The 14,809-nt window shown below is 37.4% G+C and overlaps 1 long non-coding RNA gene across 1 annotated transcript in view; it reads left to right on the top strand.

The window, feature by feature from the left end:
- LOC103351104 (uncharacterized) overlaps window positions 1–12,402 on the top strand; it is an 87,509-nt gene extending 75,107 nt beyond the window's left edge. Inside the window, exon 6 of the long non-coding RNA XR_011384604.1 lies at window positions 11,913–12,402. This is a non-coding gene — a long non-coding RNA (uncharacterized lncRNA). The remainder of the gene's footprint in view (window positions 1–11,912) is intronic.
- The last annotated feature ends 2,407 nt before the right edge of the window (window positions 12,403–14,809 follow it).

Raw genomic sequence — 14,809 nt, 5'->3', positions numbered from 1 at the left:
AAAGATAGAAAGTAACAAATGTCATTAAGAATTTGGAGAAAAAAGAATTTTTATACTGTTATTAGGATGTAATTTTGGGCAGTAAAGTGGAACACAATGTGGAAATTTCTTTAAAAACTAGAAACAATCTTGCCATATGATCCAGCTATCCCACACTGGACATATGTACAAAAGACATGAGCACATTGTATCAAAGAGATACCCCCATCAGCATGTTTACAGGGGCACTATTCACAATAACCAAAATATAGAATCTACCAAGGAGTCCATCTGATGAACTGATAGAGAAAATATGATACATATGTATGCATGTATGTATGTATATATGTATATATATACATATATATATATAAATCATGATTGAATATTACTCAGCTATAAAAAAAAATGCTACCAAATGCTCTAAACAGCACTCTGGCCTCAGAATCAGCCCTTAATGCATTCGGATCTGGCTAAAAAGCCCATGAGATTTTCTCAGGCATAGAAAGCCAAGACACTGTGGCAAAAAAAAAAAAAAAAAAAAAAGCCTAAATGAAAGATTCTGTGAGTGAGATCCCAGTGGAAAGAATGGGCCATCAAAGAAGGCAGTACCTTACTCTGAAGGGAGGAGAGAACTTCCACTTTGACTATGGCCTTGTGTACATAAGATTGGGGTTGGTGAACTCAAGAAGCTTCCATAGCCTTGGCAGCTCATGACAAGAGCCTAGGGTGATTACTGAGGTCATAAATAAGAGTGTTAATTGTTAAATACATAACAGGAGTCACTGGGGACCTGCTCCCCATATAGGACCTCCCCATATAGGACCTCCGTCCATAATGTGTTGTACTATGCGAATTAACTTTAAAACTACTACCCAAACAGTACTCTGTACTTTGTGTGTCTTTGTGGGTGCAGTCTGTTGTAATCTTTACTTAGTATATACTAAGTCGATCTTCTGTATATAAAGATAATTGAATATGAATCGTGATGAAGAATGGGATGGGAGAGGAGTGGGAGATGGGATGGTTGCGGGTGGGCGGGAGGTTGTGGGGGGGAAAGCCGCTATAATTCTAAAGTTGTACTTTGGAAATTTATATTTATCAAATAAAAGTTGAAAAAAATGCTACCATCTACATTAAAATGGGTCCAACTGGTGGACATCAGGTCGAGTGAAATAAGCAAGAAACATAAAGACAAGTACTACATTCTCTCCTTTATATGTATTAACTGAAATTTAAAAAAAAAATACCTATGTGTATCAATATTGTTTGTCAATTTTGCTTTATATGTTTGTCAAACAACTGGTTAAGAATGATATGCTACTACAGTTTTCATGAGTGTATTTTTAAAATTTACTGTATGTGAGTGAAATTGACATTGTGGGGAGCAACTCGGACTAGACTAAGTTACTGGAATTAAGACTTATTCTATGCATCTGCTCTCCTACAATATGGCGCTGGGAGAGGAGAAAACAGCTTTTACCCAGCTGCCTCCATTTCAACCAATAAACAGCAGGACCTGTTCCTGATTGGAGGAGAGCAGCGTGCTCGGCGTGTGGGCAGCCGAGTTGGGATTGGCGGAGGAGGACTATAAAGGAGGAGAGAGACGGCATGCACCAGGAACATCTAAGAGGAACATCTCTCTGAAGGAACACCTGTGCAGCCCCCGAGAGAGCCGGCCAGCAGTGTGCCGCTCCCCCGCGGAAGTGGGGAATGTGGCAGGGGGAACCGCCCTTCCACGGAGGTGGAAGGGTCGGTAGCCAACCCGGGAAGAACCAGCAGCAAACCCGGGGAGGGCCGAGCAGACAAAAGAACAGCGCAGGGTCCTGTGTCGTTCCTCCACGAAAAGGGGGAGCAACAGACATCACTCCACTTGATTACTCTCTATAGTCCTTGCCTATATTCCTGCTAAACTATGGTGTTTTTATTTGTTGAACTCTTTATTTAGTGGGCTAGTAAGCCTTTGACAATAATGCAAATTAAAAATGTTATCAAAAATCAAAAAGAACGAAAGGGAAAAAAGAAAAGAAACAGTGAAAGAGGGAGAGACCTACTCTTAGGATTGAATCTATGAACTGCTTTGAATCTGTTCTCATTATATTATAAATAAATAAATAAATAAACGAAAAAAATAGGGAGGTAGAAACTCTGCTCGTTCATCAGTCTTGAGTGACTCTAACCATAATTCCAGAATCCTTTAGGAGATGGGTAAGAGATGTATTTAACTTGCAATGATCAATTATGGCTATATCAAAAAGTTTCCAGTGCTATCACCCCTGTGTGTTCTCCTAATGCTCTTCTAAATGCTCCTGGATACCAAGTTACCCTGGATTTCTGGAACTACAAAATGGGGAATATTAGAGCAATTTGTGCATATAAGTTAGTCAAGAATGAACCTTTTTAAAACCTATTCTTAGACCTCATTGTGCCAAGCTTAATCTGGGTAATTATGAAAATAATATAATAATTTCAATAATGAGGAATCCTTCAATTGGTTTATGTCAAATTAGTATCACAATAATTCTTCATTATTATTTTCTGAGTAATTATACCCTGGAACTTCAATACACATTAAAAAAGTAACAGTTTCCTCCCCCACCAATACATCTGCAGGATTGTTAGTGCATAGAAGAAAAAATACTATAAACCTTGATTTTCTGATTAGTTTGTATTGTTCCCTAGGACAGTGTCTTAAAAGAGATTCTGAAATCATACTAATCCTTAAAGCAAAGAGAACTTGGAGAGGTGAATGACGTCATTCATGAACATAAGAAAATATTTGAGACTTGTGGATTAGTTATCCTAGATAAAATCATTTCAGGTTTTTATTGATTTTAAATACAGAGGGATGGATTGAAGGAGTGATTTTAGGAAGGGAGAGGGTGCGAGAGCAAGAGTGAGAGAGAGAGTGCTCTCATTTATTGGTTAACTCTCCAAATGCCCACAAGGGTCATAGGAAGCCAAAGCCAGGGACTGGGAACTGAATTCATGCCTTCAACATGGTAGTCAGGGACAAACTGCATGATTTTCCCAGGAAACACATTGTCAGGAAGATGGTGTCAGGAGCTGAGGCTGCAATCAGACTCAGGAACACCAATGTTGGATGCAGACATCCTAACCTGTGTTTTAACTGTTAACCCAAATGTCATCTCCTTGTTTTATTATTTTAAAAGTTATTTTTAAAATCAACACTGAAGAGTCATATATAATGGGATGTATAAAGCATGTAAAATATGACAATTAAATTATATTAATTAGCATATCCATCACCTCAAACATTTAACATGTATTTGAGTTGGGAAAAATGTCTTCTATCTATTTTGAAATATAAATAAATTATTGTTAACTACAGTCATTCCGCTGTGTTGCATGTAGATTACCAGGACTTATTCCTCTTATATAACTATATTTTTCTTTATCCAATAACCTATCTTTCTCTACCCTTCTCTCCTCATACCCTTCCAAGCTTCTGACAATCCTTAGTCTACTCTCTGAAATTTTATAGTTTTAACAGATAAATATTATTTTATTGAATATACATATAGAATATACATATGTATTCCATTTTACTTATCTTTCATCTATCAGTAGATACCCTGGTGGACTCATATTTTGGTTGATGTGAATAATGCTAAAATTGACATACAAATAAAGGTATTGTCGCTCCCCCTCTTCGTGGAGGAACGACACTAAGCCCTGCCTAGGCTTCATATCCGAGTCACGGCACCATTATGTCGCTCCCCGTCTTCGTGGAGGAACGACACAGGACCCTGCGCTGTTCTTTCGTCTGCTCGGCCCTCCCCGGGTTTGCTGCTGGTTTTTCCCGGGTTGGCTACCATCCCTTCCACCTCCGTGGAAGGGCGGTTCCCCCTGCCACTTTTCCCCACTTCCGCAGGGGAGCAGCACACCGCCGGCTGGCTCTCTCGGGGGCTGCACAGGTGTTCCTTCAGAGAGATGTTCCGCTTAGATGTTCCTGGTGCATGTTGTCTCTTTCCTCCTTTATAGTCCTCTTCCGCCAATCCCAACTCTGCTACCCACACGCCGAGTACGCTGCTCTCCTCCAATCAGGAGCAGGTCCTGCTGTTTATTGGTTGAACTGGAGGCAGCTGTGTAGAAGCTGTTTCTCCCTTCTCAGCGCCATATTGTGGGAGAGCAGATGCATAGAATAAGTCTTAATTCCAGTAACTTAGTCTAGTCCGAGTTGCTCCCCACAGGTATTTCTTTGATGTCTTGATTTCATTCCTTCGGGACAAAGATGTGGTAGTGCAATAACTGATTCAAATGATAGTTCTAATTTTCATTTTTTGATGAACCTCTATGCTATTTCCATAATGGTTATAACTAATTTACAATACACCGACAATGTCTAAGAATTCTCCTTTCTCCCCATTTTCTCTAGCATTTGTTATTTTTTTTGTCTTTTTGATTGTAGCCATTCTATTTGGGAAAGATGATATTGGAAATGTTTTGCATTTCCCTGATGATTATTGAGATTGATCAGTTTTTCATATATTTATCTACTTGGTTATTTTATTTAAGAAAAATATATTCAGATCATTTGCACATTTTAAGAATATCTCTGAATAAAATAACATAATTAATGGCTAATTTTTTATTACATATAAGTGCCTTGGTTTGAATATGTCCTGCAATATTCTTCTTTTGAAATTTTAACTCCCAGTGTAACAATGTGATAGGTGATTCAGAGGTGATTAGATCGTGAGGGTTTTGCCCTCATTAATAGATTAATGCCATTATTGAAAAGGTAGTTTCGGGCCGGCATCGTGGCTCACTTGGTTAATCCTCTACCTTGTGGCGCCAGCATCCCATATGGACTCTGGGTTCTAGTCCCAGTTGCTCCTCTTCCAGTCCAGCTCTCTGCTGTGGCCCGGGAAGGCAGTGGAGGATGGCCCACGTGCCTGGGCCCCTGCACCTCCATGGGAGACCAGGAAGAGGCACCTGGCTCTTGGCTTTGGATCAGCACAGCGTCGGCCATAGCGGCCACTTGGGGAGTGAACCAACAGAAGGAAGACCTTTCTCTCAGTCTCTCTCTCTCTCAGTGTCTATAACTCTACCTATCAAATAAATAAATAAATAAATAGAAAGGTAGTTTCATTATTGAGATAATGGGTTTGTTATAAATGTGAGTTCACCCTTTTTGTGCTTGCATACTCTCTTATACTTCCGCTCTCCACCATAAAATGAATCACCATGAAGTTCCCCCACAGATAGGACTCTTCGATCTTCTTCTCAGCCTCCACAACTATAAGCAATAAATCTCTATTCTTTATAAATCATCCAATCTATGTGGTCTATTTGCATCAACACAAAATGTACTAATATATTAGGTTTCTAAAAATGTACTGTAGGAGTAAATGATCAGTCCCTGTTTTTTAATATGACAATAAAAAGAGCATTGATCTGAATCAACCTTAAGCAAAATAAGGGAAATGAACAGGCAAACTAGTTACTCCCAGAAAGTCTTTACTCTGCCCCAGTTGCCCTATGTTCATCACATATATTATTTTAAAATCCTAACAACATGGTGGAAAAATAAATAAAATCTAAGGTTATATCTCCCCATAGTGGGCACATATAGTTGACAAATGAAAGGCTTTATATGACAGAGATTAACTTTTGGACAGTTCTTGGTCAAATAAATTGATCTTATCAATGTTTAACTATTCCAGCACCAATATCCAATGAACAATATAAATTGTAGAGTGAGGAAGGCAATTCAAATGTTAGTATTACTATTTCTTAATAATGTCACATTTGGCACATTTATTAATTTTCATTGGTTTCAACTCCCTTTTCTGTAATAGAAGATAATGAATTGTAAGAACATAGTAAACGGAAATGGGGAAGATTAAAGGTATTAGTATATGTATAAACCTATTTCCTTTCTATTGAAAATGTTCCCTGTTTCTTGGAAACAATGTTGCTGCTTTGCAATTAATAATCCCAGTGCTATTTAATGAATAACAACTATTCCAATCCTATCTTTCAGGCATGAAGTTCTTTCTGTCTGGCAGCCTTTCCACCCTTTGGGTATCCTGGGTCATTCTTTTGTTCCTTGGTGATCAGTTCATATATCTCTTCTTCCAGAAGAATTCCTAATAATTACCCCAGGACTCATTAACATAAACCCTCTCTCCTCTCTTATAACATGCTTGACCTCCTTCTTTTTGCACATTAATTGTGGATATATACTTTTTCTCACACAAAAAAACTATAACCTACTTTATTTGGTTAACCACATTCTACTATAATTTATATTACATGTCTTCATTGCAACTAAAAGAACTTTTTGTGCTTATACAATATACACTACCTCTAAAATTCTTTGCAATTATACTTAAAATGCATGCATTAAATTCTTGGAAGCCAGAAATTCCATATTTTGAATTCTGTTCCACTGACAGTTAAGAGGACCTTAAACTAAGCTTCTGATTTCTTTGCTCCTATTCTGTTACTGCCATCTTCTGACATAACTCATGTTTGCTGCTTGGAGTTATCACTTCTGAGTCCTTTTGTGGAGGAACAATGTGGAAATTGAGCAAAGGATACTGATGTTGAAGATGATATATATATATATTTTTTTACTTTTACTTGATCCAGTTTTTCCTTTGATTAATTTTCTTGATTTGAGAGATTAGGTGACTATGAAAATTTATTCTGGCCGGCACCGCGGCTCACTAGGCTAATCCTCTGCCTAGCAGCGCCGGCACACAGGGTTCTAGTCCTGGTCGGGGCACCGGATTCTGTCCCGGTTGCCCCTCTTCCAGGCCAGCCCTCTGCTGTGGCCAGGGAGTGCAGTGGAGGATGGCCCAGGTGCTTGGGCCCTGCACCCCATGGGAGACCAGGAAAAGCACCTGGCTCCTGGCTCCTGCCATCGGATCAGCGTGGTGCGCTGGCTGCAGCGCGCCGGCCGCGGCGGCCATTGGAGGGTGAACCAACGGCAAAGGAAGACCTTTCTGTCTCTCTTTCTCACTGTCCACTCTGCCTGTCAAAAAAAAAAAAAAAAAAAAGAAAAGAAAAGAAAATTTATTCTGTGGGTATTGTTTGTGTCCAAAGCTATTAAAATACAAACACATATTATTGAATGGAGGAGATATTTTCTTGGGGATGATTTTGCAGATGTTGTCTTCTGAGTCACAGGGCATAGATTAAAGTATAAGTTGAAATTGAAAGTGTAACTAGATTTAATTTATATATAAATATTAAATATATATAAATAAATATATTATAAATATAAATATATTTATTTACTTAACAGCGCATGATAATTTTTACCTTATGAGTACAAGTCAATTTTAAAGCTGCCCACATGATTAATCTTATAGACACCTTCAACACTCATATGCTGAACATTCAACTGGAAAATTACTGCTTTTCTTGTTTATTGTTGAGAAAACTGGCATATAGATTCCTGGAAGAAAGCAACTTCTTGGTAGAAGCCTATGTTTTTCCTTCCTTTAGAAGAAATTACTTTAGTCCACTGCACTCTGGGAAAAAATGAACCAAATAATTATTTACTATCTCTTCTGTAGAAATTAAGATATATTAAGATATATTAATATTAATATTAATATAATATTAATATTAATATATTAAGATATATTAATGACCTATACCCTACATAACTAACACTGAGTTAATAAATGGAAACTAGGATGGTGTATAAAATATTCATTATATTTCCACATCATAAATATTTCACTGATTTGTATTATTAGTATTTAGCAACTTTAATCGGAAATACTTAAAACATCTCTATTGGAATGCTTGATAAAAAGAGGATGCAAACACAATGCATGGTTAAGTTATATTGAAATTTGGCTAAATTATGGTTAAGTTAAATTGAAACTTTTTCTCTTTTTTTAGTTTGTTTTGGTTCAACTCTAGAGTTATCTTATTGTGTCATTAGGATCTAATGAAAATAATTATAAAATCTAGGATGAAGGTTATTTATGACAGAGTATATACATAAATTTATATTAAAATAAATCTGTTCTCAATATTGCTAAAGTACAGTTATTTTAAAAGAGATTTTATTTTTAGAGATAAAAACTATTATAGTTCCCTTTTGCTATGTAAAAAAATCAGAACAAAATTTAATGACTAAAACAATAAGAATAGTGCCATTATTATGCTTTATCATTTTGGAGATGACTGAGTCCAACTAAGAAGTTCTTTTTTCTAGCTCTTTGTAATTTTCTATTTTAAAAAATATTCCAAATATCATATTAAAGTACAAAAAAAGAGTTCAGTGAACATATAGATTTAAAAATTTTTAATATTTTTTTATTTTTGTTTTGTAGGTAAACATTATTTTTTCCATATCTGTTTTGTTTTTATACAAGCATACACAGAAATATAATTTTAAAGGTTATGAATGTTAATATATCACAGAATGTGTAATTTATGAATAAGATAATAAAAATGAGAAAAAAGATGTATTGTCATTAACATATAATTCCGTGTAGACAATATTTTTGTCTGTCTATATGCCTACTAATATTACATCTGAATATATTATATATATATGTATAATTTCAACATATGAGAGAGAAATATGGTATTTGTCTTTCTCTGTCTGACTTGTTTTACCATAATGATCACCAATACCATCCATTTTGTTTCAAATATCAGGATTTCATTCTTTTTATGGCTGAGTAATATCCCATTTTGTGTGTGTGTGTGTGTGTGTGTGTACCACAGTTTCTTCTTCCATTAACTCCCTGGTAGGCATCTAAGTTGACTCCATATCTTTGCTATCATGAATAATGTTGCAATAAAAATGAAAGTGCAGGTCTGGTGCATACACAGTTAAGAAGTTCCAATTCCAGGTCTGTCACATAGATTACCTCAGTGTGAAGTCTTTTGTATTCATTTGTCTGCTGATTGTTGCTGACAAGCAGCTGAGACCAAAGCTATGGTTATCAGTGCGTACATGTGGACAGAGCGTGTCCATGTAGCCTTGGCTTCCTCACAGCACACTAACAGAGTTCAAGAATCATATCCATAGAGAAAGAGAATGTAAATTACCTTGGTACTGTCTTAGTGCCATATATGAATTTCATCTTCTTATATTCTTCGAACAATGTAAGAATTGAGGTTCAAGGGGCAGAAACATAAACACTATATCTCTATGGATCAAATGTCACCAAATTTGGCGACTGTGTGTTTTGTTGTTGTTGTTGTTTGTTTGTTTGTTTTAATTTTATTTAGGGCATACAAACCATTCATTTCATGTATAGAAATTCTGGAACATAGTGATTTTTCCCACCCAACCCTCCTTCCCTCCTGCATTTCACCCTTCTTCCTCCTCCCTCTCCTATTCCCATTCTCATTGTTTACAAAGATCTGCTTTCAATTACATGTTTTTTTTTCATCAAATATAAGTCTTTTTCTACTATAGATTCCCTATGAAATTTTCTAAGACCATATCCCCTTGATTGTTAGATGCTCCATTGTTTAGCAGAGTGGATTTATAAGATATGCCCTTAAGACCTTAGAGAACCCCTGTCAATCTAAATGCTTCTGTGACTTATTGCACAATATATTTATGATGTCCTTAAAAGAAATCATAATACACTCTCATCATCTAGATTTAATCTACGGTATCAAGCCAATCTATTCTCAGGAGATACTAGCAATGGAAAACTAATTTTGTACCCAGCATGTCCTGACTTCATTTTATTTAATCACTGAATCACTCATCCTTAACTCATCTTTTCCTTCTCAAATTTCAGCATATATAGCAGAAGGAAATCAGGTAGCATTTTAAATTGTTTTGCTTTGAAATCTCTGTAGGTAACACACAAATCCAGTAGGAACACATCCTATTTTCCACACTTGTTCATAAGATAGTGTTGTTAAATATCTTCTGTTATATTACAAAGATCCATTGTAATTTAGATTGAAAGACTGTAGCAAATATTTTATGGTCAACAAATATAAATTTCAAAATAATCAATCCTAAAATAACCCCTGTTTAAGCACAAACCTGCTCCATAAAATCTATCAGCAGAGTGGAGATAAATACTTATGAAAATGGTATTTGCCTAAGTGTATATTTGCATGCAGAAAAAATAACATGGCCCCATACCTGTTGTCACAAAAATTACGAATATATGGTAATTTTAAAATAAAATGTTGTAATTACCTTCCTAAAAAGACATTGCAATGCATAAGAAAAATAATGTAACCAGTTAGGTAAAATAACTTTATTAATTATATTTATTTATTATAAAATAGCTTACAAATTTATGCCTTAATATTTCTCTTGATCAGAATAAATATGTCATGTGACAATAAGAAAACTCAAAATGTGTCACTTTACATTTTAAAAGCATAGGAAACTGGGGCCGGCGCCATGGCTCACTTGGTTAATCCTTCGCCTGCGGCGCTGGCATCCCATATGGGCACTGGGTTCTAGTCCCGGTTGCTCCTCTTCCAGTCCAGCTCTCTGCTGTGGCCCAGGAAGGAGGTGGAGGATGGCCCAAGTGCTTGGGCCCCTGCACCTGCATGGGACACCTGGAGAAGCTCCTGCCTCCTGGTTTCTGATCAGCGCAGCACCAGCTATGGTGGCCATTTGGGGGTTGAACCAATGGAAGGAAGAACTTTCTGTCTCTCTCTCTCACTAACTCTATCTATCAAATAAATTGAAAAAAAAAAATCATAGGAAATTGAATTGAAAAATAGAACAGAAGGGAAAGCAAAATTCTCTCAAAATAGAAATATTGTGAAAGTAATGCCATTTCATAAATAAATACAACAAAGGGAAAGTTCTTAATTGACAAAGTAGAGCATAGGACTGACTCAGCATAGACAGCCTCATAGGTTAAAACAATAGTTTGTCATTCTGATTTGCTAAGGGGTGAGAATATCCTAGAGAATCACAAATCAACTCTGTTTTGTTCTATTTTAAGACCAAGAAAGGTAAAATTAACCCTCAATTTAGATGTTCTTGGCATATGGAACACGACACAAAGTATCAGTGAAATAGGAAGTATTTTAGTGGATGCAGGTTTTCATGTCAATGGATACTGCACATTTATGGTGGCACTATAACCAGGATCCATTCTATGCATTGAAGAAACAAAGAAGAAATTAGGAGTGCATAGAGAGTTGGATACTTGATCAAGCATAATCAGGATAAAAATGTTAACTTTTTTTTTTTTTTTTTTTTTGGACTGGCAGAGTTAGACAGTGAGAGAGAGAGACAGAGAGAAAGGTCTTCCTTTACCATTGGTTCATCACCCAAAAGGCCGCTACGGCCAGCGCACCGCGCTGATCCGAAGCCAGGAGCCAGGCAGCTTCTCCTGGTCTCCCATGAGGGTGCAGGGCCCAAGCACTTGGCCATCCTCCACTGCCTTCCCAGGCCACAGCAGAGTTGGACTGGAAGAGGAGCAACTGGGGCTAGAATCCGGCACCCATATGGGATGCCGGCGCCGCATGCAGAGGATTAACCAAGTGAGCCAGGGCTCCTGCCCAGGATAAAAATGTCAAGTCTGGCCAGCGCTGCGGCTCACTAGGCTAATCCTCTGGCTGCGGCGCCGGCACCCTGGTTCTAGTCCCGGTCTGGGTGCTGGATTCTGTCACAGTTGCTGCTCTTCCAGTCCAGCTCTCAGCTGTGTCCCGGGAACCAGTGGAGGATGGCCCACGTGCTTGGGCACTGCACCCTCATGGGAGACCAGGAGGAAGCACCTGACCCCTGGCTTTGGATCGATGCAGCGGCACCTTAGTGTGTCCTTAGTGCCCCTATTTGCCACAGTTTTCCCTTGAATGGTGCTATTGAGTAAGTAATATGAGGATGTGTTTTCTTTGATCTCATTGTCTTTCAGAAACCCAATGTCTGCCCTTTAATCAAAATATCAATGATTCTGGATAGAAAATGAACATATCTTCTGCTTCTTAATTTACAGAGCTGAGGATCCCACAAGACTGTGACTCTATCCAATGCTGGACATAGTACTCCCGTGGAGAGAGTACTAGAGTACTCAAAAATTTCTTAAGTGACCATTAGGAGAAACAGAGATAATTCTTCCCAATTCTAGTTCTTCATGTGTTAACATGTGCAGTATAAGGAAGACTCCATGGTATGTTGGACATACCAAATGCATCACGTATTTGGATATCAGTCAAATTCACTGCATATTTTTCTTGGTTGGTACTGCATCTGAGCCTAAGTAGCCCATCACACAACTCTATTAAGCCATGTTAATAGATAATGGGATAATGGAGATGAAGTGATGTAGTTACTGTGATTTCAATTTTTCAAGTAACACAATATATTCTCAGATAATAAAGTTAGTTTATAAAGAATGTAGCCTGATCTTGTTAATCCTTTCTACTTATAACCTTAAAGCTCTTTTACATGCATTTTTCTCCAGAATCATCCGTCTAAAATGACCAAATCCCACCTCTTTTGCTTTATATGGAATCTACTATTGATCCAAACCATACATTTCTAGTCTTAGCTATATGTAGCTACCACTATGGGCTTTTAGGCCTTTGTAGGAGTATTTTGTTGCTAGCAAGGAAGCTTTATGCAGAATTGAGGATTCAAAATTCCCATCCTTGCATACTAACCAAATGTTCTAAATCCCTACGTCAGGACTTTACTCCAACCTTACCAGTGTCTTCATGCAGAAGTTGACAAAGGTTTTCTATAAAGGACCAGCTAGTAAGATTCTAAGTTTTTTATTCATATGTTCTCCATTACAAGTGCACTGTCCTTCATTAAAAAATAGCCATTGATATCATGCAAACATATGTGAATAAAAGTTTTTTCAAAAACTTTCTTTATAAGAGCTTGTGGTGGGCTAGTCTATTTTTGCTTTAGTGTAAAAAATAGGGCTCTTAATTGTTGCTCCAATCTAAAAGTAAATTTTCTGGCTGAGGGATTAATTTTCAGCTATATCTAATATTGGAGACAAACTATTTCTCAAAAATTGCTAGAGATACCTTCCAATTTTCCTCATTTCCTTTATTAGAAACTGCAAGTTTTTTATGTCATCTCTGTAGGTTTCTCAGAAACTGCAGTACCTACTTTAATTATTTTCAATCACTGATATTACCCATAGTAACTACTAACAGAGACTTCATTTGTCAAAAGCCTGCAATGCATTCTACATTAGCCAAATAATTCCTGAGGCTCCATCCGAAGTCAAAATGTAGACCCATATCCAAAATTTCTTTCCATCTTAGAACTTACCTCTTGAAAATAAGGAGAAGCTATTGTGGCATGATTAAACTTCTTACAGTGAAGAACAGCTGGTAAAGTCAGTCTGTAATGCTAGTCAGTGATTCATTGGTAATAATTGATAGGATTGACAAAAGAATGGAAATTGGCATAGTCCTGATTTAGGAAAACATTTTATATTTTTGGAATGTTGATGACACAGCTGCACACTGTTGTAAATATGTACCTTAGGAACCATATACTGGGGTCTGGTGTTGTGGTGTAATGGGTAAAGCTGCTGCCTACAGTGCTGGCATCTCATATGGATGCAGGTTTGAGTCCCAATTGCTCCATTTCCAATCCAGCTCCCTGGGAATGTGCCTGGGAAAACATCAGAGGATGACCCAAATCCTTTGGCCCCTGCACCCACAGAGGAGGTCCAGAGGAAGCTCCTGACTCCTGGCTTCAAACTGGCCTTGCTCTGGCAGTTGCAGCCATTTGGGGAGTAAACCAGCACATGGAAGATCTCTCTCTGTCTCTCCCTCTCTCTCTCTGTAACTCTGACTTTCAAATAAATAAATAAATCTTAAAAAAAAAAAAAAAAAACACACACAAAGAACTATGGATTGCTTTATGTTCAATTACATCTCATTTTTTTGAAGGAAGCTAAAATACTGATGAACTTAGACATGCCACTCAGTTTTTCCCTTCTGAGGTATGAGGCCTGCCTCATTCCAAGACATGATGATTCCACTTGGAGTCAAAATCCTGTTGTCCTGAGGTATTCCCAGGCTTTTTATGAAGTGTTTAGAGCATTGGAATCAGAATCCTTGGCATCAGTGGCCTTAGCACAAGTATCAGGGAGAATTATTAGAGCTGATCTAGTAGCAAACAAAACAAAAGCTAGAGTAGGCCTTTGGTCTAATAGCTCAAATACCCCCATCCCATATTTAAGTGTCTGGGTTTGATTCCCAGCACACGTTCATGTCTCCTGTTTTTCCCTTATGCAGACTCTGGGTGGCAGCAACAATGGTTCAAGTATTTTGGCCCTCCCACCCACCAGGGAGACCTGAATTGAATTCTTACCTCCCTGTTTCATATCCTGCAAGCCCAAGCTATCACAGATATTTGGAGAGTGAACAGTGGATAGGTGGGCATTCTCTCTCCTTCTCTCTCACTCTCTGAAGTAAATAAGCTAAAATGAAACTTCTCTTTTTTAACAACACTATAAAACTTCCTGTGTTAAATCATTTGTTTTGTCTCTGATATTTACTACGATAAGATGGATTAGAAAAATGAGAAAATGAGATGTTAGAAACACCAGTAACTAACCAGAAGATTAGAACTGGCTAGCTAGGTGGATAGAAGCAATGACATGTGGATTTAAGTTCCGTATAAGAACTTTCTTTTTCTCAGAACATACCAAACATGGAATGGACTATCTCAAAAAGTTAATGACAAAAACATGGACTGGGTGATCATACCATGAAAAAATCGCTGTTGCAGAGAGGATTCAGCACAGATTATAGGTTACTCATGTTTCTCATGTTAAAAAGAACTAAATTTTATAAATCGACTTTTCATAGCAAAGAGAAGTTTGTGGGTATTACCAAATGATTAACCTATGGAACAAAATAG

The sequence above is a fragment of the Oryctolagus cuniculus genome, chromosome 1, assembly GCF_964237555.1.
Source record: "Oryctolagus cuniculus chromosome 1, mOryCun1.1, whole genome shotgun sequence".
Lineage (NCBI taxonomy): Eukaryota > Metazoa > Chordata > Mammalia > Lagomorpha > Leporidae > Oryctolagus > Oryctolagus cuniculus.
This window is presented reverse-complemented; position numbering and strand designations above follow the sequence as displayed.